This window comes from Squalius cephalus, assembly GCF_949319135.1.
Source record: "Squalius cephalus genome assembly, chromosome: 13".
Classification (NCBI taxonomy): domain Eukaryota; kingdom Metazoa; phylum Chordata; class Actinopteri; order Cypriniformes; family Leuciscidae; genus Squalius; species Squalius cephalus.
Window position 1 is genome coordinate 31611506 of NC_137134.1, and position 26786 is coordinate 31638291.

Here is a 26786-nt window from a genome sequence, read left to right on the forward strand (position 1 = left end):
CCCCTATAAGAACTGACCATGACTTTTTTCTACTTATTAGAAATGAGGTCTTTTTAGGCCTCTAAAGTAGTAAAATGTGACATATCTCCAAAACGCTACAGTAAAATGTTTTGATATGAGGTGTGTATACTGTATGGGACGTCCCCTATAAGAACTGACCATTACTTTTTTCTACTTATTAGAAATGAGGTGTTTATAGACCTCTAAAGTAGAAAAATGTGACATAACTCCAAAATGCTACAGTAAAATGGTTTGATATGAGGCGTGTATACTGTATGGGACATCCCCTGTAAAAACTGACCATTAGTTTTTTCTACTTATTAGAAATGAGGTCTTTATAGGCCTCTGAAGTAGTAAAATGTGACAAAACTCCAAAATGCTACAGTAAAATGCTTTGATATGAGGTGTGCATACTGTATGGGACGTCCCCTGTAAAAACTGACCATTAGTGTTTTATACTTATTAGAAATGAGGTCTTTATAGGCCTCTGAAGTAGTAAAATGTGACAAAACTCTATAATGCTACAGTAAAATGCTTTGATATGAGGTGTGCATACTGTATGGGACGTCCCCTATAAGAACTGCCCATTAGTTTTTTCTACTTATTAGAAATGAGGTCTTTCTAGGCCTCTAAAGTAGTAAAATGTGACATATCTCCAAATTGCTACAGTAAAATGTTTTGATATGAGGTGTGCATACTGTATGGGACGTCCCCTATAAGAACTGACCATTAGTGTTTTCTACTTATTAGAAATGAGGTGTTTATAGGCCTCTAAAGTAGTAAAATGTGACATAACTCCAAAATGCTGCAGTAAAATGTTTTGATATGAGGTGTGTATACTGTATGGGACGTCCCCTGTAAGAACTGACCATCACTTTTTTCTACTTATTAGAAATGAGGTGTTTATAGGCCTTTGAAGTAGTAAAATGTGACATAACTCCAAAATGCTACAGTAAAATGTTTTGTTATGAGGTGTGTATACTGTATGGGACGTCCCCTATAAGAACTGACCATTACTTTTTTCTACTTATTAGAAATGAGGTCTTTTTAGGCCTCTAAAGTAGTAAAATGTGACATATCTCCAAAATGCTACAGTAAAATGTTTTGATATGAGGTGTGTATACTGTATGGGACGTCCCCTATAAGAACTGACCATTAGTGTTTTCTACTTATTAGAAATGAGGTCTTTATAGGCCTCTGAAGTAGTAAAATGTGACATAACTCCAAAATGCTACAGTAAAATGTTTTGTTATGAGGTATGTATACTGTATGGGACATCCCCTATGAGAACTGACCATTACTTTTTTCTACTTATTAGAAATGAGGTGTTTATAGGCCTCTGAATTAGTAAAATGTTACATAACTCCAAAATGCTACAGTAAAATGTTTTGATATGAGGTGTGTATACTGTATGGGACGTCCCCTATAAGAACTGACCATTAGTGTTTTCTACTTATTAGAAATGAGGTCTTTATAGGCCTCTAAAGTAGTAAAATGTGACATATGTCCAAAACGCTACAGTAAAATGGTTTGATATGAGGTGTGTATACTGTATGGGACGTCCCCTATAAGAACTGACCATTACTTTTTTCTACTTATTAGAAATGAGGTGTTTATAGGCCTCCAAAGTCGAATAAATTGATGTATCTCCAAAATGCTACAGTAAAATGGTACTAGGTGGGACACTGAATTTCAGAAACTTTTAATGCAGTAAAAAATATATATGAAAACAAAAACAAAAGATGTATTTAGAAAGAATGTATACTTTATTTTACTGCTTTTTTTGCAAATAATTATGTTGTAAACCTCTACATAAAAATTCTCTAGATGTGACCTATAAAGAAAAAAAAAACATTGGTCAAAGAAATACACAACTTGCAAAGACAGCTTGAGTGTAAATTAAAAGGATAACAGAGTAAAGTACAAAAACTCTCGAAATATGGCATCTTATTATATCGTCTCTCACAGATAGATAGATAGATAGATAGATAGATAGATAGATAGATAGATAGATAGATAGATAGATAGATAGATAGATAAAGAAGAAGAAAAAGATAGAAAAAAATGAAAAAAGAAAGAAAGAGAGAGAGAAAGAAAGAGAGAGAAAAAAGAAAGAAAAAACATAGATAGATAGATAGATAGATAGAGAAGAAAAAGATAGAAAAAAGAGAGAGAGAAAGAGAAAAAAAGAGAGAGAGAGAGAGAGAGAGAGAGAGAGAGAGAGAGAGAGAGAGAGAGAGAGAGAGAGAGAGAGAGAGAGAGATCTGGGCAACTCAAGCGCTCTGAAAGCGCGTTCTCTCTGCTGTTACTGAAATTACCGTATTCACAGTAATAGGCGCACACGCTTTTTTTTTTTGGCGGCTGAAGCGGGACTCGCGAGCCCTATGCGCGAGCCTGATCAAGCAACACCACACAGCGCTAAGAGATCCAGACCAGTAAAGAAAGCATTTGAATTTCAAATGCTTTTTGAATTCGCCACTGAAGTAATAACATCGCTGCGAGATCTAGTGAGAAACATGCACATTTCTCTGTTATTAACGGATCAAACAGCTCTGACGTGGAAACCAGGAAGAAACATCGTGCCATGAATGAACTGGCCGGTGTCCACAGATCAGCAACATTCACCGTGGAATGGATTTGCTGTAGTAACACTAACTGCAAGGTATGGAAGTTTGTCAGGAATAGTGGGCTATAATGCTTTCAAGTAACATTACGTCTGTTTTATTTTGACACAGTGTTGTTTTCGTCAACGATGACGATAACGAAATTATTTCGTTGACGCACCTTTTTTGTATGACGATAACGCGACGATGACTAGCTAAAAATGGCTCTAAGGTGACTAAAATATGACGAGACGTTTTCGAGTTTTCGTTGACGAGACGAGACGGAACGAAAATGATTATAAGTCTGACGTTCAATTAGGGTTGCCAACCGAGAAAAAAAAACAGACGGTGCGGTAGATACTAATTTCTCCCCCTGTTTGTCTATGATCAGCGTAGCGTTTTTAACATCTTGGAACATCATCAGAGAATGCCTTTTTAATTGGTCGTTTCGCATTGTGAGTCACGTATCGTAGCAACGATGACGACAAGTGACAACAGCGGGAAATGTAAAAATGACTACCTCGCTCCGAGCAGCCGCCCAGTCAGCAAATTACCTTTGGCACAGATGTGGGCCAGATAAACAGCTGAGCTGTGGCCCAGATTAGTTTGTGTTTGCCGGCCCAGATATGGCCCACATCTCCTTTGCCAGAACTGAACCAAAGGACTGCCATAACTCCACCAAGCATGAGCCAAATACTACAAATTCATGTGGCCCATACGTGGGCCTGGTATGCAACTTTAGTATGGTTGAGTTCTGTTAAAATCTAACGGCCCTTATGTGGCCCACATGCAGCTGACAGTATTTAAAGTCTTAACTCACAGGTAAATTAAACACTCAACAACAAATGTACTCAAAACTATTTATTTTGACAAGCATTTAAATAATTACAGCTAAAGTGTTGTACTTAATTACAGCAGTATTCAGTTGAAAACATTTCATAAAAATAAATATAATTACAGCAAGAGTTGAATAATAACAGTAGTATTCAGTTGAAAACATTTATCAAAATAAATATAATTACAGCAACAGAGTTGAATTTAATAATTACAGTAGTATTCAGTTGAAAACATTTCATAAAAATAAATATAATTACAGCAAGAGTTGAATAATTACAGTAGTATTCAGTTGAAAACATTTAAGAAAACATAATTACAGCTACTGTTTTAGTTGTACTTATTTTAAGTAGAATTCAGTTGAAAACATTCAAGAATACAAATTAATAATATAAATAGCATTCAAAGCTAATTTTTTACACTAAAGTTCAAAACACTCGATCAAAGCTTGTATTAATGTTATGTTTAATTAGTCCAATGAGAGTAATACAAATAAATCACAGTTGGTAAAGAGAACTTTAAAGAGAAATTGAGAAAGTTAAAGCAAACTTGAAAGGTAAAGAGTTGAGAAGTGTGTTGATGTGCAGAGAAGTCTCCAATGAGGGTCGGCAATGTGTTGGCCTTTTCCAGTAAGGGGATTCTGCCTGACTGCACCTGCAATAAAGAAGAATATAAATAATGTTAGCAGCAATACAACCTGGAAGCTAGAGCTGCAGGATAATACAAAAAATCATTAATGTAAATATCCTTTAATATTTTAATTGCAATTATTAACAAATTAAACACCTCTGAATTACCAGTGTATGAAAGTTTTTTTCCAGTAAATTTTCAAAAGGAATTGCAAATTGTATTTTTCAATATGTGGGCCAGAATTATACCGTAATTCCTTATGACAAATTATTTCGATTTTTAGAATACTTTTGCACCAACAACCGGTTAAAATTTACAGCACTGCATGTATTCTGCTTCTTTTTTAAAAAAAGACATGCACACTCTAATGTAAAAACACACCAACACAGATAGCATTAATGTCATGTTTTAGTCCAAAGACAGAGTCTACAAAAATAAGTGTTTTTACTAACAAAAAATAAACTCAAGATAATCTGCAATGATGCGAGACAATTTGAAAGCAGAAACACAAACAATAATGGGCCAAGTACTGAATGCAAGGAGGAACATAAAGGGTTAGTTCGCCCAAAAATGAAAATTCTATCTGTAATTACCCTCAAGTTTTTCCAACTTCTGGGTTGTACGTCAGAGCGTAGACTCACTATTGGCCGACGCTGGTCATGTGTGGGATGCTGGCCAGTCGTGAGCCTACGTTCTGACGTACAACACAGAAGCGCTGTGCTGTTACACTACGTTGAATAAAGCCTTTATTTTAGCTTGTTTTGCACACAAAAAGTATTTTCGACACTTGATAAACTTAAGGTTCAGCCACTGTATTCTTGGACTATTTTAACAATGTCTTTACTAACTTTCTGGGCTGACAAGTTTCAATAACAGAGAAGCCTATGGAGGAGTGAGACAGCTCTCAGATTTCATCATAAATATCTTAATTTGTGTTCCGAAGATGAACGAAGGTCTTACGGGGGTTGGAACAACATGGGTGAGTAATTACTGACAGAATTTTCATTTTTGGGCAAACTAACCTTTTAAATACACAGTGATAATGAACTAAATACAGATAGTTGTAGGCATGCGCTGGTATGAGACTTTGACAGAATGATAATCTTATATTGTGATTACAGCTTTAAAATGTATGATTGAAACAATATGATTTGCAATATATAAAAAATAACTTTCTTTAAAAACAAAACATAAAACTTCTAAATAAAAAAATGCAGTCACTTAAGTGAGCCACGGATGTGATCAGGTAATGACAAAAAAAGTTGTTCGATACTGAGATAACAGAAATAAAAATACAATGTTCTGTAAAGCGGTTTTGAAAAGTTGTGAATTGTGCAAAGTGCAATACAAATAAAAGTGACTTCTAAAAAAGGTCTCACCAATGACAACTTCCTTTACGACCAGGCGTTGGACACCAATCTTCCCATTGACTTCTCTCCAATTCATAACGTGCCACAGCAGTTGTAAAAGTGCCTTTCAGCACTCTCCACACGGTGTTATCCAGGTCAAAGCCACCAACCAAACCCACATAGGTAATCTGATCGGAAAAAAAAACATTGTGTAAGTGGTTGAAATATGCATTTAAATAGACCACCCTAAAATGAAAGTGCTTTTATATTCAAAAATGAACTATAAACTATTATTTACTCCATCTGAAACCATATTTTCTAGGTTTTTAATATGGAAATGATTGTCATTGCCCCACCCATACCACACATTAGGGCTGGGTGGTATGACAGTATACCATAGCATGGTATATAAACTATATCGTGAGAAATTAGAGTAATTATAAAAATGTCCTGCCTCTTCCAAGCTTTATAATGGCAGTGAATGGCTGCTCAATTCATTGATAGTTAACAGAAATACAGCAATTCATTGTTTGTTCATGTTAGTTCACAGTGCATACTAAAGTTAACAAGTACAATTTTTTATATTGAATGTGTTAGTAAATGTTGAAATTAACATTAACACATATTAATGTATGCAGTAGAAGTGCAGTTCATTATTAGTTCATGTTAATGTTCAGGTATTGTATCGAAAGTCATAATTTTGGTATTGTGACTTGACACTAATAGCCTAACGTTAACATTACAACTTTAATTTTAAAGAGGGAAAGGTCATGAGAAAAAGTCTTGGTTGAATATCATTTCAGAGTTAAATAAAGATACATACAATAATGCACACGTATTAATGTGTTTATTCTTGGCATTTTTATATTATTAGTTGAATGATTGTGAACACAAATTAGGATTTAGGTTTTCTGACAAACAGTAACACCGACATTGGACCACGTCGCCTTAATTCACAAATAGGCTACTAGGCCTACACAATGACAAACTATACTATTTTATTGTGTACGACAGTGAGCTGTTGATTTATAAACAAAAACATCTTAATTTGAAACGGCAAACCAGCGAACTGCTATAGCCTAAGTTAACGGTTAAGTTACATTAAACTTTATTGTAAGTTATAGCAGTAAACTGAGGAAAATATTAGCTAGTTCAACCCCTTCCTCGATGGAACGAATAACTAAACGCATAATAACATGCAATATTGACACATAATGCTGCATATTTCATTTATATGACTTTAAAATGCCAAAACATCACTTACCTGAATGTACACAGTCGTGAGGAAAGCAGAGTAAAAGGCGTCAGCTGGCCAGCGTCGCAGTCAAACTCGCGCCGTAGTCTCTCCACCAATAGGAGGGAAGATGCAGAGCAACCTGAGGTGTGGAACGGCGGATGTTTGCCGCACTTGATTTCAGGATTCCTGTGTTTTTCCACGTACAAGCCAAATGTTTACCACAAGTCGGTGTTTCTCACTGTGTGCCATAGCTCAACCACATATGGTCCTCATGTGCATGGGCGTCAGTTTGGTTTGAAATGTGCTGGGGACAGAGACGCATTCGGAAGTGCATTTTCAGAAGTGCTGGGTACAATGACGCATTCATTTTTTTCTCTCTTTCGCGCAGTTATGTTTTGGAAGACGATGTCCTGTAGCTCAGGCACGGCCCCACTTTTCAACAGGCCCACCCAAAAAAAAAAAAAAAAAAAAAAAAAAAAAAACTTTTACTATATTCTAATTTTGTCAATAATTATAAAAAAATCGCCAATGAGCTCATAATTTGTGCTAAAATAGTGTTTAGTTTAAAAAAAAACATTTTAAAAAGCTGGTTATATTTTGATGTTTCTGCGCAAGTTCAGCAGACAGTGAGGTTCGGGTTTGTTCCGAATCCGATCAGAGCTCGTGAGTGGAGAGCGCATTTCTGAATATTCCGCTCCGCTCGTCCACTTCGTAAAAGTAATGATTATGAATGATTGTTAATAGGCTATATCTTCATAGTGATATAATTAAACAAAAACTAGTCAAAACACATCTAACAGAACATAGCCTAAGTTGTTTATTTTTTACACCTTGTGTTTTTATTTTGTTTAATTAACGAAATGTCAATCTTCGTGTTTATAACAGAAGATACAATACAATACAAAAATCTTCAAGATGTATAACGGATTGTCACCTTATAAACAGTCCCTTTTTTAATGGAATAATACACCCTTATAATAAAGAAAAAGCTTCAGTGATAAAGAATATGAACGCAATGCATTTAATTATACATTAAGCGTTTTCCTTTCGTAGAAACCCTTTATTATAAGGAAAATAGGTGGCTCTTAACGTGTCTTTCTATGGGAGGATGGCATAGCAAATATTCAATGCATTCAATGAAAATATGCAATGGTATTCAATGCAAAACAAATAAAATAAATAAATTATTGTGGCATTAATTAGCCCATAAACAATATTTATTTTAAAGCCTAAACGAATTTGTTTAAAGAAAAACACCAGCGTTGGGCGTTTATCTGTATAGGCTAAGTGTTTCAGCCGCCCTTTTCAAACTGGCGCAATAAAATGCAACAGAATTTGATTAGTTAAACATGAAGAGGATTATCCGTCTGGCATGGCCGCTCGCTCTAACGTTAACCTAAATAAATGTTTGCTATTATGAAGCGCATATCCAAGTGTTTGTGCGGAGTATGGAGCGCGCACTATAGCCTATGTGGATGGAGGCGCCGGTGCCATCACTCGCATTTTCCTATCAACAGTGGAAACAACTTAAAATACTCCATTTCTGGTCATACAGAATATAATAATACATCAGTCGCAACTACTTTTATTTGTGTAAACTCACAACAACAAGAAAACGGTGTGCCTTTGTAAAATAAAAGAAAACGAACAGGGCGCGCTTTCATGATCTCTGTGAATTGGAGCGCGCCTCAAAAATGAACTGACAAACAGTGTATAGACAAGCCTCACAGACATGAGAAATATAACTATAAAGTTACTAAAAAAAATGTCCACCAACGAAAAAAAAATCCAATCGAAAGCAAATACGGTAGCTACCATCTGATTATGTAATCCTGTCCGTATGAAAGGCGCATCTAGGCTACATTACAGCGGAGATGTGGAGATAAGTATGCAGGCAGCCTACACTGATTTAGAAAAGACTAGTTCATTAATAAACAATTAAAATGCATCGTTATTTTAAAACGACATAAGATCTCGTTAGTAGACATAATTGAGGGGAAAAAATAATATGTATGTGGCAGCAATGCTTGTATGATTCTGCTATATTTACTATATTAAATCCATTGGTTCATGAAACATTGATTAAAATTAAGATATAATTAATACAAAACGAAATTCACTTTAAAGAAAGGCAGCTGTTCTGTTTGAGGTCTCTGTGAAAGTTTTAAAGCAGTCTTTTAGTGGCGCTTTTCAGAGCGCTCTGGGGTGCGTTTCCCGAAAACATCGTTGGCCAACTATGGTCGCAAGTTCCGTCGTTACCAATAGAGTTCAATGGACATTGCGATGAACTTGCGACCATAGTTGGCCAACGATGCTTTCGGGAAACGCACCCCTGGTCCGTAACCTAAACTGGCACGTTGTTTTTTCCCTCATAAATGCGAACACGGAAAATAAAATAAAATGAATATTATAATGTTTTTTTTGTTGGGTCAGACAATGATTACCAAATTTCTCTCTCATATTGCTCCTCACAACCACTGAAAACGGTCAAAAAAATCGAACCAAAAGTCAAATTAATATGGACGGAAGTTAAAAGTGGTGGGTACAAAATGACTCATGACGAAATCTGGGGGGTACGCGTCCCCCCCGTCCCCCCCGAAATCGACGCCTATGCTCATGTGTTCGTTGTTATCTGGGCCATATACCTCAAAATCAGTTGTGAACCAAGAGAGCATTTCCCGCAGATTTTAAAGTTATGGCAAAACAAATATGGCTACGATTTGGCCCATATCTGTTCAGCCATGCCACATCTAGGCCATATGTGCCAGATAATACCTGCATGTGGCCCACATGTAATTGCTATCTGGGCGGCCGCCGGCGAGAAAGAAAAGAGCACAGAAATGTAAAATTGAATGGTAAAATGACTACCCGTAGCTGGAATGCGTGAGGGACAATGAATACAAGGCCAATTGTACCATATGCCGTCGCGTTTTTTCTGTTTGTCACGGCGGAGTGTCCCAGCAAACATTTGGACGTGTAATGACCGTTGAAAAGACGTCCGTCCGACACGTCCCGTCATGGTTGAAAAATAGTTCCAAAATGAAAGTTGAACCGACGTCTTTGACGTCATCTGGCCGTGAATTCCACGTCTCTTCAGCGCGTCCCTGGACGTCAGAATTAGTCTTCTTCTGGATGTTTATAAGGTGCGTTGCTGCCAAATGTAGTTGTATATATAAGCCTACAAATAAAATAAATCGCACCTATACTGGTTTTACACATCTGAACTTGACAAAGGTTCTAAAAAGGTCCAAAATCGGTCCGGTCAGACCTGGACGTCTATAGAACGGTTTTAACACGTGTACATCAACACATTATTTGTGGACTAAAGCAAACAAAAAGAATGTCGTAATGTAGCACAACATTTTATTGTGAATATTACACTTGAAATTGTCTCCCAGTTGTTAAACAGCCAGGATTAAAAGAAAGATACTAAAAATAGTTCAATGTGGTAAATTCTGTGGCAATGGCATTTCTCTAACAGTTTTACATTAAGGTTAAGCAGTCATGCAATCAAACTAGAATATAACAAAAGTACAGGAACAGTCAACACATTATACGTTACAGTCTTTCTATAATATTCCATCACTGTGTCAGAGCCTTGGCAGTATTAACTTCCAGTTACTAGCAGTCTTGCATTACTGTTAAACAGCCATAAATAAAAGTTTTTAGAGTCTATGAAATTGGTTTATGGCTTTATGGTTTTGTTTATGGCTCATTTTTTATATCCACCACCCCCAACTCTTCTTGGAGTGTGCTTCAGGTGTTCTGCCATTGCTGCATCAATGTCTGAGTCTAGCATTTGGGCTCCTCATCTTCACAGCATCTGAGGGAAGAGAATATGGTTAAACAACAAACAAACAAAAAGGTTAATTTTGAGGTAAATGACATGAACTTAAAAAAAAAAGCCCTCTTCAATACTGTGGTGCCCTTAAGAGAGACCCTTAACTAGGTATGCAACTGTGTAATGTGAAAAGGACATTTCTGATAAAGACAGGTGGTCTTTTAAAGAATGTCCCCTGAATAGATACAAGTTAATAAAAATTACATTAATATTATACAAAGATTTTTTTTTAATGTCATAAGGCCAAAATTACATAAATACAAAGGTGTAGCTTTGAATGGCTTCTTTTGACCACAACCCCTCATATTGAAATTTGCTATTAAGGCATTTTACATGATTCACACACACACATTTTTCACCATAAATAGTATGCAGCAATACACTCAAACAATTAAAGGTAAAAACAGACCTGTTCATGACTTTGTTTACAGATCCACCAACTCTGGACAGCTGCTGAATCTAAATGTGACACCACAATCAAAATAATGTAAGTTAATATATTTTAAAAAGAGCATATATATATATATACAGTACCAGTCAAAAGTTTGGAAACATTACTATTTTTAATGTTTTTGAAAGAAGTCTCTTATGCTCATCAAGCCTGCAGTTAAAAAAAAAAAAAAAAAAAAAAAAAAAACAGTAATATTATGAAATATTATTACAATTTAAAATAATGGTTCTCTTTTTTAATATACTTTAAAATGTAATTTATTTTTGTGATGCAAAGCTGAATTTTCATCAGCAAGTACTCCAGTCTTTGGTGTCTTATGATCCTTCAGAAATCATTCTAATATGCTGATTTATGATCAATGTTGGAAACAGTTGTGCTGCTTAATATTTTTTTTATAACCTGAGATACTTTTTTTCAGGATTATTTGATGAATAAAAAGTTAAAAAGAACTATTTATTTAGAATAAAAATCTTTTGTAACAATATACACTACCGTTCAAAAGTTTGGGAACAATAACTATTTTTTTAAAAGAAATTAGTACTTTAATTCAACAAGGATGCGTTAAATTGATAAAAGGTGATGGTAACGATTTATATTGTTAGAAATGTTTTTATTTGGAATAAATGCTGTTTTTATGAATAAATGCTGTTAACGTTTTACTCATCAATGAATCCTGAAAAAAGTATTCCAAAAAAAATATATTAAACAGCACAACTGTTTCCATCATTGATAATAACTGAGTATCAAATCATCATATTAGACTGATTTCTGAAGGATCATAAGACACCAAAGACTGGAGTACTTGCTGATGAAAATTCAGCTTTGCATCACAAAAATAAATTACATTTTAAAATATATTAAAAAAAGAGAACCATTATTTTAAATTGTAATAATATTTCATAATATTACGGGGTTTTTTTTGTTTTTTTAACTGCAGGCTTGATGAGCATAAGAGACTACTTTCAAAAACATTATAAATAGTAATGTTTCCAAACTTTTGACTGGTACTAATATATATATATATATATATATATATATATATATATAATTTTTTTTTTTTTTTTTTTTTTTTTCCTACAAGTTTAAATGATTTGTGGACTATTATTGGTCCGAACCAATAAACTGTCCGTGAAGCACAAACGAGTAGCGTAGTTTCGTTCCGCTTTCATTTTGTTTACCATTCGCTGCTGGGCAACGTTGCGGTCGCGCCAGCGCGACATATAACACAATTTGGTCACACCAGCAGGAAAAATAGTCGCAAAATGTATAGAACCCTGCCTTTAACCCGATTAACTTTTAGCCTACTAGCTAATTTTATCCAAACTCAAACTACATCTCAGTTGACAATGTGTGAATCATTTATTTTGGTTCCTTCGAGTAAAACAAGTAAAACTCAATCACATTTATAAAATAACACAAAATGTACTTACCCAAAAGCAGATTTTTTGTAATTCGTCGACTTTCTGTAATTCTGCAACACACGATGCACCCTCAAGTCCTGCTCGCCTCGTGGTACGGTGGTTGTTCAAAAAGAAAACGCCCCAAATCGCGAGATAATACCTATGGATAATACACTACATCCTATCGCGGGATTTTGCAATATCGCGAGATTTGTTACAACATCTCGGCAGCAGTTTTGACGTCAGTGTACGTCTTTTCAGAACCTCTTAAAAACTACTTGGGGCACTTAAATTAATTACTGTAGTGTTGACCAAGGTGTATGCATAATTGCTTTAGCATATTTCATAGGATTTCATAGAGGGTCATGATGGACTATAAATGCACGTGTAAAGGACGTCACCTAGTGGACGTCCACTTGCGACTGTTTTTGGCCAGGGACACGACGTACGTGCAGTCGGACCAATGTGTGCTGGGTTATTGCAGTATTAATCATGCAAGGATTAAGCATATTTTTTTTGCATATTTCAACACGGATTTCATAGAGGGTCATGATGGACTATAAACGCACGTGTAAAAGACGTCGCCAGGTGACGTCCTCTCACAACCGATACACAACTAGGTAGATATTGAACTGCACGTAGCTAAAAGTCAAAATAACAACTATACATGCAACCCCAGATAACTGTAGACATGTACAAATGTATCTGAATGCATTTTTAGGAAATGTTCTGTGTTACATATTTTTACCGATTTATGCCGTCCTACCGCGACTATTTTTGGCCAGGGACACGACGTTGCCGTCGGACCAATGTTTGCTGGGGTGTGATATTAAGCAGCACGCATCAGGAGATAATCTAATAATTCTATTGAATAAGTTCGCACACAAGGCTACAGAAAACTGTTGTGTTTATTTTTCTTCAAATGCAGTCTAAGCCGGTGAGTTTTGAATGTTATATGTTGTATTTGTTTAAGTTAAAAATAAAACGTATTATAAACTAAACAAATCCATGGTTCATTGTTGGCAAAATTATCATGATAGCCTTTATATTTCACATCTATGTGGTTCAGTCTTGTATATTAGGCCTACTTTGCTATTCTATAAATATATAGGCCTAATAAGTTGTATTATAATATGCTATAAGGTATGAAATATATTTATCTAAATGTATCAATTAGTTTCCACAATATTCACCAGAAGTCATCATTAAGGGGTTATTTAAAAAAAAAAAAATGTTATGAATTGCAACACTTGCTACAACCTGTCAAACCTAAGCCCATGTCCAATACTTTTTAACCTAAAATAATTTTTTTTTTTTACTAAAATTGACTAAAACTTGACTAAAACATTTTTGCGTTTTCGTCGACTAAAACTTGAGTAAAACTATCAAGTTTATAAGTGACTAAAATGTGACTAAAACTAAAAAGCATTTTCGTCCAAAAGACTAAGACTAAGACTAAAACTAAAAGGGCTGCCAAAAACAACACTGTTTTGACATTATGAATACAATTGCTGCCCTCAAATGTTAATCTGAACTAAAATAAACCTTTGTTTATAATAGCCTACTACTACAATATTACATTTCATTTTGTCCAAGGAGTTGTTTTGTTTTATATGCTCATAAGAATAGTCAAGTATAGCTCCATTATTGCTCAGAAAAAAAAGAAAGAAAAAAAATCATACTTTATGATGATAGTTTCATTAAATAAAATAATAATAATAAAAAAAATTATTCAAGGAAATTTCTCTGGCATTTCTTTATTTTTGCTGTAGCCTATGGAAAATGTACAGAACCGAACCGTACCGAACCGTGACACAAGGTTATCGTATCGAACCGAACCGTGAATTTTGTGAACCGTTACACCCCTAATCATTATATAGGCAGCATAACAGTAGAACATGTACAATTAAACTCGATGAAGTGCTATTGGAAGACATGTTGTCATAGCTTCTTGGCACATAACGGCTACTGCAGTTGCAACACGCATTTGAAAAAGTGAGGCGCTAGAGAGCACTATTCGTTTAAATGCAAAATAGAATTTCACCGCTAGATGGGAGAAATTCCTACACAGCGTACCTTTAAGGATAGGGTCTTTAACAAAAAAGCCTCCAAAATATAAAATACTCTATCAAATCTAAAAAATTAAAAGTCGCTTGTTTAAAGCAAACAGAAATCGCTTGAGAAGTGTAAAACAATAAAACCATAACCTCTAATTTGATATTAAATGCTGAACCGAAAAACAGAGTCATAAAGGAATAAAGTAACTATAATATCGGGAATCATCAGATGCTGAAGACGGAAGGTAATGTAAATAATTTTTTTATTTTGTATTTTATTTTTTTTAAGTGAATCGAAAGTGCTTTTTACGAACGCCCGCTCAACACGTGACATCACATCTCCGCGCTGCTGTTTTGGCGCGCTTTATGGAAGTTTGAATCGTTGGAGTCACACACACACAAGTGCAGCGATGGAGCGCGTGAACACGAGCAGTGTGAGAGGATTCCTGAGATCTTGCGACGATCTGACTGAGAAGATTCGCTGTTTAATAAAGAAGAAACTCATCAAGAAGTACTTGAGCAGGTGATATTATGCGCTTACGATTTATGTGTGGATTAAAGAATAGACATTAGTAGAATAGACAAAATAGGCATTTAATGAAGATATATTTTATATCATTGTAGAATGTATTTCTGAGCACCAGACGCTCGCTCTCACTAGCATATGGACACACAATCCCATGCATGCCAAACTATCTAAAATGGTGCCTTCGAATGGCACTAACGTTTTTAATCATTATCAACATATTTTTTGATAAAAATAACTATAAAAGAGTTCCAAATGACACTTATTTTTGAGCCCCACAATTTTAAGTACTCCAAAGTTCTAACTAACAGGGGGCAGAGTTAAAAAGGAACTTTGTCTAGCCTTAATTTACTGAAGGCTATGGATGTTAGGTACATATGTTTATTAAATTAATTCACTATATGTACACATTCATTATTAATCTTATGCCTAATATGATAAAAATGGCTGTTATTTGTTTCTTCTCCTCTCACATTAACCCTCTGGGCTTCTTCGCCCGAAAACGGGCGAAAACCTGAACGTTTCGAATTGTTTAATTTTTTTGCTTCATCGGATGGGGGTGAAACTTGGTGACTTTTCTTTTATTACCTATATGAACACACAAAAAAATCAAGGAGATGATTCTGATATGTTAAAGGGTCGTAAAAAAAAAAGTCACACTTAGCTTCCTCCCGCCCGAAAACGGGCGACATAGGAAATGAATGGGAAATACGAAAAAATAGGAAAACTCAGAGAAACTTTTGGTGGTACAAGCTACAGATCAGCCACTGTGCTGAAAAAAAGTGTTCAGCAATGAAGGGGTGACACTCTAGAACATCAAGAGTGCAAAAAAGACACCCTCCCCCCCACACACACACACTTACACACACAAACACACACACACACACAGAGAGAAATGAACTGGTAAGACTGAAACAGCAAATTTTGCCCCAAACTATATAAAAATTATATAATCATAATAACTCCAAAACTATAGCAAGGAGAGTCAAAAGGTAGGTATCGTTTGAAAGAACTCTTTTTAAATTTTTTGAAAATATAAATTACATTACATTTGGACATTGTCCTGCCAAGAAACGGCGGATAAAAGACAATATATATATATAATTTTTATTATGATTTTGCATATCTTTCTTATTTGTCATGGAATAACTCAGGAACGAAATAAGGTAGGAGGAAAATTCTTTTTTAGTGAAGTCCCCCTACATGTTAGCTGCATCTGGATAAAAAATTAATAATTTTTGGATAAAGGAATAAAAAATTACAGCATTTTGAAAAGAGACAGCCTTTTTGTACAGTCTTTGACACCCCCTCATGGGCAATTTTTTCTCCATGAAGAATATCTTGTCATAAAAGCAATAGATTATGTTAATTTTGGGCTCATTTTAATTGTAATAATATGCTGTAAAAAATGAAGTGCCATTTTCAATTATCTGAGAATGTTTCATGAGCTGTATGATGTTTTTGACACATTGCAGTACATTATTTTATAGATTATGAAAAAAAAGAAATTCTATTTATCAGCAAATAACTCAGCAATACTTAAGAGTTTTTCAAAGTGGATACATTCACTGTAAAGTTCAGACTCTAAGCTTTCAAATGACATCAACTTTGTGTTAATCAAGGCAAGATTTTTGAAAAATATGGTAATGAATATTTTCGCAGCTAGGTGGCGCCTGCTGGCGGTACACTTGGTTTTAGAGGGATTACTCAGCACTCGTTAGGAATTAATAAATGTAATTAGATGCATTAAAAAGCTGAGATCCTAAGCTTTAAAATGATATATAATTTGTGTTGTTCCATTCAGTGGTTGATTAGTAATAAATTGTTTTCTTTCCGAATGGGAATAAATCAAATAAATAAATAAAAAAGCTATAGGCCGCCTATAGTCGGTTATAGGACATGACACAAATTTATAAATTTTGAAGCCACTAGGTGGCGCTCTTCTCACTTGAAAAAAAATTTTTTTTAGGCCTGCACTCTAATTTGATGTGAAATGTTGCATTTATTGAAAAATAAAATAAAATAAATAAAATAAAAATATATATATTAATTCTAATGGAAAAAATAGCTAATAAAAATTATATAATTAATGCAAACTATCATAAAAAATTCTAAAAATTCTAAATAATAATCAGAAAACATTATAGAACAAAAATATATTTGATTGGTTATCCTGGGAAAAAGTAAAGTAAGATTTTAAGGCTTCGCCCGTTTTCGGGCGGGAGGAAGCTAAGTGTGACTATTATACGAAGAAGCCCAGAGGGTTAAATCACATGTATTATATAGGCTTATTTTAAGTTAAAAATTGTGAAATTAGAAAAAAGTTGATTAGTTTGCCTTGATTATTTTTGTCGTTGTTTAACATTTCTCAAAACATTTCTGTCAAATATGAAATGTTTAGTTTAGCTACTTGCACCTTATCTCGCACTTTATGACCGTTATCAGCTGGAACTCGCTCTCAGCGGCTCCTGTGAGCATACTATTGTCCTAACATAGACTATTATTGTTATTGTCCTAACATAGACTATTGTTTTAACCTGCTGTGCGTCTGTTCACTGTACATGTGGCTTTGGTTGCCATATTTATGAGCTAATCTGGCCTTTGAAAAAGTGAATGTTTGAACTCTGATGTATGCTAAATGAAAACAGGTGAACTGGTGTATGAATGTGTCTGCAGGTGTATCTAACCCTAACAACTAATGACCAACTTTATTTTTGCTATTGTACATACATTTTATTCTTCTAATTGTTTGTCTTTGGTTAACACAGCTGGAGAAGAACAACAGGGAGGTTGGAAGACACAGTAGAGGAACTACAGAATAAATATGGAGAGAAAACAGCATTAAAAAAAATCAGAAAAAAGAATATCAAATGTAGGAAAAGATTTATAATTTACTTTGTTAGTAGTCAATATGTTTCTCAATCTTCAATAAGCTTTACATGGTTTTGGTTGTGTATTTAATTGTTAATTTTTTAACAGATGGTGCACATTCTGGAAACATGACAAATCAACAGCCTAACAACCTTCCACAACGAGAGCATAATAATAATTCTACATCATTCGGACAGCTTAACTTAACAATTGACCAGAGGAATGGTGGGTCAATATTTGCTCCAATCATAGTAGACAAGACAATATATGGTGAAGTTAACATCAGTGTGGTGAGTGTCTGATAATTTAAAGGGATACTCCACTTTTTTCGGAAATATGCTCATTTTACATCTCCCCCAGAGTTAAACAGTTGAGTTTTACCGTTTTAGAATCCATTCAGCCGAACTCCGGGTCTGACGGTACCACTTTTAGCATAGCTTAGCACAGATCATTGATTCTGATGAGTCCAGTAGCATTTCTTTCAAAATGACCAAAGAGTTTCAATATTTTTCCTATTTAAAACTTGACTCTTCTGTAGTTAAACCGTGTACTAAGATCGACGGAAAATGAAAAGTTGCGATTTTCTAAGCCTATATGACTAGGAACTACTCTCATTCCGGCGTAATAATCAAGGAACTGTGCGGCTGTACCATGAGTGCAGCAGGCGTAATGATATGACGCAGCGCCTGAAAATAGGTCTAATAGGTTAGACAAACTTAGTCCCGGTCACGTTGGAAGAAGTTACCGAGCTGGGGACTATTTTCAGGCGCTGCGTCATATCATTACGCCTGTTGCACTCATGGTACAGCCACATAGTTCCTTGATTATTACGCCGGAATGAGAGTAGTTCCTAGCCATATAGGCTTAGAAAATCGCAACTTTTCATTTTCCGTCGATCTTAGTACACGGTTTAACTACAGAAGAGTCAAGTTTTAAATAGGAAAAATATTGAAACTCTTTGGTCATTTTGAAAGAAATGCTACTGGACTCATCAGAATCAATGATCTGTGCTAAGCTATGCTAAAAGTGGTACCGTCAGACCCGGAGATCGGCTGAATGGATTCTAAAACGGTAAAACTCAACTGTTTAACTCTGGGGGAGTTGTAAAATGAGCTTATTTCCGAAAAAAGTGGAGTATCCCTTTAAGAAACAGTTGCTTAGTTAAGAAATGATTTGTGTATGTTATATATATATATATATATATATATATATATATATATATATATATAGATATAGATATATATATATATATATATATATATATATATATATATATATATATATATATATAGATATAGATATAGATATATATATATAGATATAGATATAGATATTTATGTATGAGTATTTTTTGTTTTGTTTTTCAGGTGTCTCACTCTACCTCGGTAAACGAACATGGTAAGATCTCTTGTTGTAGAACACTGTGCATTCATAAGCGTGATGCTCCTGTTAATAATATGACTATCCAACTTTGTCCTGATTTTTAGAAATTCTTCAGAATGTAAGGAATGAGAGGACTTTGGAGGGAAGTGCACCACAGTCGGTCTCTCTAAACAAGATATACACTGAACTGTTTATCATCAATGATGAGACTGACCCCATCAATAGAGAACATGAGATCTGGCAGATCGAGATGACACATCAGCTCAGAGACTCATAAACCACAAGGAAATCCTTCAGCCACCCACAGATGAAAATATAATTGTGTGGTGATTTTCCAAATGATACAACTTAGTCTAAGTAAGAGCAATGTAGAGTCCTCGGATGTCTTAAAAACAACAAAACATTGTGACAGACTTTGACAACATGTTGTATGGACAATTTTTTTTTGTATAAATAAGATTTAAGACGACTAAGTACAGGTTTTCAACCATCTAAAGTTTTTGAACAGACATTGTCTCACATTATAACAATTATACTTTAGGTCACCGTTAGACAAAATCATTACATAAGTCTTCTAAGAAGATAAATAGAAGATATGATTTTAATAAAACTTTTATTGACAAATATAAATATCTAATTTAAACTTTTAAGGTTATGCTTTTAAATGAATTTAGTATAAACTCTGGATGTAGTATGCTCTGGAACGCGGACTAGCTTTACTGTGACATTATCTAGCCGAGTTTTTCAGTTTCAGTTTTTCAACCATCGAAAGTTTTTGAACAGACATTGTCTCACATTATAACAATTATACTTTAGGGTCACCGTTAAACAAAATCATTACAGTAATCTTCTAAAAGATAAATAGAAGATATGAATGTATTCAAACTTTAAAGATTTTTTTTAAGAAAGAAAGTTAAGAACTTTAAACTTCAAACTAAAACAATCTTTTATTTTGAAAAGATCATATTGAAACTTTTACGATTATGCTTTGAAATAAATTTAGTACGAACAAAACTTTGGCTCTGGAAAGGCGTTAGCAGACTAACATTACATACGCTGTGACATGATGCACATAGAGATTAGTTCATTTTTAGAACCGTGTGTGTGCGCGCGTGCAATACAGCTTAGAAATGATATTAAATTATTTATTTATTTTATAGTTTTCTGTGATGGTCGTGTTTAGGTGTACATGATCGAATATGCAGTTACGGTACAAAAATCATCATGGCTATGGAAAGCCATCAAAATTGAAACTCCACACGGACAAAAAATGATGATTGAATCTTTTCATATAAATGAGATTTAAGACGACTAAGTACAGTTTTTCAACCATCTAAAGTTTTTGAACAGACATTGTTTAATAACAATTATACCTTAGGTTCAATTTAAACAAAATCATTACAGTAATCTTCTAAAAGATAAATAGAAGATGTGTATGTATTCAAACTTTAAATATTTCATTTAAACAATCTTTTATTTTTAAAAGATATCATTTAAACTTTTAAGATTATACTTATAAACTCAGCACCTGATATCCTGATCACTGAATTTGTGTGACTCTCTCACAGACACACACACACGCACGCACGCACGCACGCACGCACGCACGCACGCACGCACGCACACACACACACACACACACACACACACACTTTGGCTGGTGCTTTTTGAAAGCCCCGCAGGTCAAACGCTGGTGTAAAGAGGCCCTTTAGTTATCTAAACATGTAAGATGATTTTTTATTTTTGTGAACCCGTTTCATTTATTGCGTTGTTTCATGAGCTGTATGTTTTTTCTTCAACTCTCTAAACATTTAACTGATTGTTTCATAACATGTAGGCCTATGTTGTTTTTGTTTTGTTTGCGTTGTTTTTTTTCTTCAACTCTATAAACATTTAACTCATTGCAATTTTTTGTGAATACATTTTATTTAAACTGGATAGTTCTACATTTATTTCAACTTTTTGTGTGAGGTTTTAGTAAGATCTTTATTTTATATTATTTATTTATAATCATTTATATTCTTTTAAAGAACAGAATGTTTTATGTAAGATGATTTTTTATTCTTTTGTTTATCTAAAACTGAAAGAATTGGTTTCAGTAAGATGCTATTTTATATTATTGTATATTATATTATTTGTGTGAAATATACATTATTTTATAAAATCTCTGTTTCTCACTATCACTGTGCTCTGGAATGTGGAGGAGCAGAAGGAGGGGGATGTCAGAATGCGGAGGGCGCGCGCACCACTCAGGCCGGGGCTGTGCTGGAGAGGCGCTTTAGTTATCTAAACATGCGAGATGATTTTTTATTTTTTTATTTTCGTGAACCCGTTTCATTTATTGCGTTGTTTCATAAGCTATATGTTTTTTCTTCAACTCTCTAAACATTTAACTGATTGTTTCATAACCTGTATGTTTTTTTTGTTTGTTTTTTTAACTCTATAAACATTTAACTGATTGCAATTTTTTATGACTCCATTTTATTTAAACTTTTTGAGTGAGGTTTTAGTAGGATCTTTATAAACATTTCATTTATATTGTTTTAAAAGAACTGAATGGTTTCTCAACATTTGTGTGTGAGATAAACTTCCACAGTTTTCCCCTTATCAGTTTCACAGTACAGCCCGGATACGCTCAGGAATAGGAGGATCGTGTGTGATACCAACTTCAAAACACACACTGTCATGTTCAAAAGGCTTCAATAGTCTTCAAACAATTAAAACTAGCTGTCATATAGCCATGACGTATTATTTAATCACAGTGTCTTCAAACGATCAAAAGGTTTCACAAAACACTAACTGTCATGTTCAAAAGGCATCAAACTAGCTGTCAGATACCATCACGTATTGTTATAACACTTTCTGTCAATATCAAAAGGCTTCAAAAGACTTCAAAAGACATCAAAAGTCAAAACTAGCTGTCAAAACATGATCAAAAGCTGTCAAACTGTCAATCAAAAGTCAAAACTAGCTGTCAAAACATGATCAAAAGTCATACTAACTGTCAACCTGTCAATCAAAAGTCAAAACTAGCTGTCAAAAGCCCTTTGATCCTATGCCAAAAGGGGCGGGACACCGGAAGGGGCGGGACATGTCACCGGAAGGGGCGGGACATGTCACCGGAAGGGGCGTGACACCTGTCAATCAATCATTTTTTGACAGGAGGTGTCTGGTACTTACTACTTGAGGTGAATAATTGTGTTTTTTGTGAAACAAATATTGAAAATTTAGAGCATGTCTTCTTTTTGTGTGATATGGTGCAGCCCTTTTGGAGAGAGGTCCAGATCTGGTTAAGATCTAGGAGGGTTGAAATCCCACCCCAATTACGGTGAAATTGATTAGGTTTGGTGTTTGTATGATTTACAAAGAGTGTGATTTAATGATTAATTTTCTTTTATGTTTCGCAAAATTTTTCATTCACAAATGTAGATGGTTTAAATCCAAACCCAACTTTAATCAATAGCTGAATGAGATTAAACTCTTGTGTAAATCATTAAAATTTGTTAAAAATCAGAAAGCCCGTAAATTGTTATTTCTTTTGAATAAGTTTAAATTAATTTAAAGGCCCTTTTTATTCTTATTTTAAAATTTTCATGTATATTATTTTGTTGTTTATTGTAAGTTTTTTTTTTTTTTCTCGTTCTTGTAATATGCTCAACCTAAGGTGAAATAACTGCTGTTGTATTCAGTGAATGGTAATGTACCTTGTTTGTTTGTGTTAAAGCTTAATACATTTTTTTTTTTTTTTTTTAAAAAACACTGACTACAGTGTTTCCTTTATACTACCTAGTTTTCATCCCTCCAAGTAGGCCTGCTTCCACTCTGAAAAACACTCTCATTCTAGCACACACGTTGTTTTTCGGTACTCGCATGTATTACGGTATTAAAGTGTGACTCATTTCAAATTCGATCTTGCGCTGATCGTAATATCACATTTATTCAGTCAGAATCTGTCAACCGCGGCGCTAATCTTGGAATTGTGAATTCCTGTTTATGACACTAGATGGCGCACTAGTATTAATAAATGAGTTACAGTCAGTCACAAAAGCACACTGTGGGATTGTTCCTAATCTAAGGAAAATCTTACACTCTGAACATCACATATTTAACAATGATTTTAAATTGAGAACCAAAAAAAGTTATTAATTTACTTAATTTATATGGAGAAACCCGTGATATCCTTCTCCTGCTCAGTTCAGTTCTCAAATAATGGTCTCAATGCAGGCAGATCAATAATATTTGTTGGAGCTACATTAGTTTGCTTTCAGTAGTGGTAATTTTGTTAATTAATTTGTTTACCATTATAATTTTGCTTACATTAGTAATATATATTTTGGTAATATTCTTTTGTTGTTTGTTTAGTTAATTGTTTTATCTATATGTTTAGTCTTTATTTTTGGTTAGTTTAATAACTACAATGTTTGATTTAGACACCTGAGGGCAGTAGTGGGCACAGGTAAAGGTAAATATAGGTAGGAAGTAGGAGGTGACCTGTATGCACCTGGGTGATGGGCATATGGTTTTTTACCAGCGCGAGAGATACGAGCTGTGTCCCAATGTGAAGGCTGCATCCTTCGAAGGACTGAAGACTTCAAGGATGCAGCCTTTGCGTCCTCCGAAGGACGCACCATGTAGCCTTCATAGGATTTCCTAATTGCGCAACCAGGTGTTTCTGATCACCGCTCCTCAACGGTGCGAGAGGACAGCTGCCATCCTGATAATTCATTTGATATAGCCTAATTGAGTAAACAGCTATGGAGACAGAATTGGCTATTGTCATTTTTATGTTTTATATTTTACTGGAGGACATGGTGAGGATGTTTCAGCCCCGGCGCTGCCAGGTCATGTATTTTTGGTTTAGCCCGGTTTGAATATAAAACCCAATTGAATATAAAAAAGTCCAGTATTTCTCGTGCTCGTCATCGGCAGCTGTCACGGTTGCCAGGCGACAAGAACAATCCTCCGTAGGCTAGACCGGTCCGAGCGCTTCAGATGCGCCCTTTGATATGGGACACAGCTGTAGTTAGCAACAATTTGTTAATATAGTGACAACAGACCTACATTTTGTTACTTTAATTTTCGGAACTGCATATTTAATTAAATATTCACGTACAAATGTGAAGTAACCTACTGAAGTACCTTTTTTCCCTCACATGATTTTACATTACACAAAAGTATATAATGTATCAACCTTGAAAATATTCAGAAGTAAAATGCAGTAGTAGCATAATATAAATACAAAACTATAATAAAAACCCTGACAAGGAGTTTTCTCCCCTGCAGAATACCTCTAGTTTTACTCTTGATACTAAAAACTTGTTATTAAAAGTCCTTTTTTCAGAAATTACTCTTTTTGAAAGTCTAATTAGTATTCTAATAAATTCTAATAAAAGTCTACATCATTTTTTTCTTATTTTATGTACTATAGTTGGAAAAAGTAATTTAATGTAGCCCATGGAACAAATGATTTTCATTTACCAATTTTATTTGGAAAAAAAAAAAAGGTATACAAGAGTTTGTTTCAAGTAGAAATGATGACTGTCAAAAAAATAAACAATGTCCAGAACAATTCATTCTCTTTTATTTACACATTTAAAGTTGCATAAAAATAATGTACAGATTTTTTCTTTCCTTTTTAAAAAAATAGTGAAAAAAGTTAGACAAGAATATGTAGAAAAAAATATATATTTTTCAATCATTTTCTCAAGAAGAGAAAACAGCCTGTCCATCCTCTCCCTACTCTCCTCGCCTCTGCCTTGGTGCTGGTGCTGCTGGTGCTGGCTCCTCCTCACCGTGGGCACCCAATGCTGAACTGGGCCATGAGGACAAACCAGGGCCGAGTTTCAGCAGTGGGTTTCCCACTCACACCCTCACCTGTCCCAGGACACTTGCAATCCTAAGGGCAGAGCAAATGAACCATGGCTTGTTAACAACAACAGCACAATACATTTCAGCAAAGACGTGTGTATTAACTTTCTTACTTTGTATTTTTTTTCTCCTGAATTGCTCTAAAAAAGCTTAACACAGGGGTGCAATCTTAAGTGCATTGTTAACACTGCAAAATATGACACATCAAGACATGCATACAAAATACTTAAGAAATCATATTTCTATATACTCAAATTTGGTTAAAACCACATAGCTTGCATGACAGCACTACAAAAACACATAAAAGTGAAACCCCATTGCCTTATCAACTGCTTTTCTTATTGTTGTGGGCTTACTTCTTTAGCATATTTCTTTTAGCCTAATACACAAGTGAGATAGACTAGTGCAAATATTACAAATAGGTCATTAAACTAATATTAGCACAAGTTTTGCCTCAAACTACCTGACAATGAAGCCACGCAATGGTGACGAAGGAGTTAAGATTATACGTTTATAATAAACTTTAACTCTGGTTTCGCTAGCCATTTAAATAAATGAAAACATAGGCTAATACTTACATTTAAATGTGAATTTGCTGTCCACCACCGATCTCTAGTCTCGACCGCCTTTAAAAATAAAGAAATAAATGCTGTCGTCAACGGCGAGCAATGACTTATGGGGTAGAATAGGGTAGGATAGGCCGCTAAGTGTCCACTTATGTATCCTTCCTTTCACAGGGGAATGAAGGGCGCATTTGGCGTCACTTTTGAATCAGGGTAGCCTTCGTCGCGTCGCGATGACGCAACCGGCCTTCGAATACGGCCTTCGGAGGATGCAGAACTGAATTGGGACAGCCTTCATCGAGCCGCGTGACGCAATCGGCCTTCAAATGCGACCTTCCAAGGATGCAGCCTTTGAATTGGGACGTCCTTCGTCGCGCCGCTGTGACGCAAACGGCCTTCAAATGCGGCCAATCGTCCTTCAAATACGGCCTTCGGAGGATGCAGCCTTCACATTGGGACACAGCTGCTGTGTTGCTTGCTCAGTTGGAAAATAAACTAGCCACAACTCTGAATCAGCCTGGAATTGGACTTATTTTCTTGCCTGCGTACATCACCTGCCCAGGGTGCTATAGAAGTGTCATTTGAAGTTTTATTTAAGTTTAATTTTCTTTGTTTGTTGACAAACGGCCACTACAAATAATATTGTTGAATATTTGTTTTTTTTTTTTTTTTTCCTCTAGCCAAGGAATCAGAATATTATCCAGTTCCATCTGGTTTAAGATCGGAGTCATTACGCGCGTAGGCTATAATTTTCTTTGTAGTGAACATTTTTAATACTAATATAAGCAATGGTAGCCTAATAGTGAACTGGCAAATAACACATAGCAAGTATAATTGATTCTGTAGGAATATACTGTATGACCCATCCCTCTAGTGGTCAATGCTGTTATAGTTTCATTTCTGAGTGTTTACATCTGCAGCTCATGTAGGAAGACATTGACATAGTAGATGAAAGTAACACTTAAATGCTGCTATATCGAGCTCTGTGTAAGTTATCTGAGCTATGTATGAACTGACAGAATATTTGATATGTTTACAAAACAGGCGCATGTGGGAAAAAATACATTTGATGTGGGATATTATATACGAAATGGTGGGGTAAATTTGGATAAACACAATATGCTAGTGTTTCAAGTGTGCGATTATCAACAGATAGGGACAGTGTCAGACGTT

At 34.8% G+C, this 26786-nt stretch overlaps 1 protein-coding gene and 1 long non-coding RNA gene across 2 annotated transcripts in view; one reads left to right on the plus strand and one right to left on the minus strand.

Annotated features, from left to right (window-relative positions):
* LOC307169929 (uncharacterized protein) overlaps positions 1-26786 on the plus strand; it is a 251796-nt gene that overhangs the window by 221284 nt on the left and 3726 nt on the right. The gene's annotated exons all lie outside the window — the stretch shown is intronic.
* Positions 10104-12455, minus strand: LOC307170262. The gene is made up of 3 exons (XR_013823325.1): positions 12376-12455; positions 10904-10953; positions 10104-10476 (listed from the first exon to the last, which is right to left on the minus strand). It is a non-coding gene; the product is annotated as an uncharacterized lncRNA (long non-coding RNA).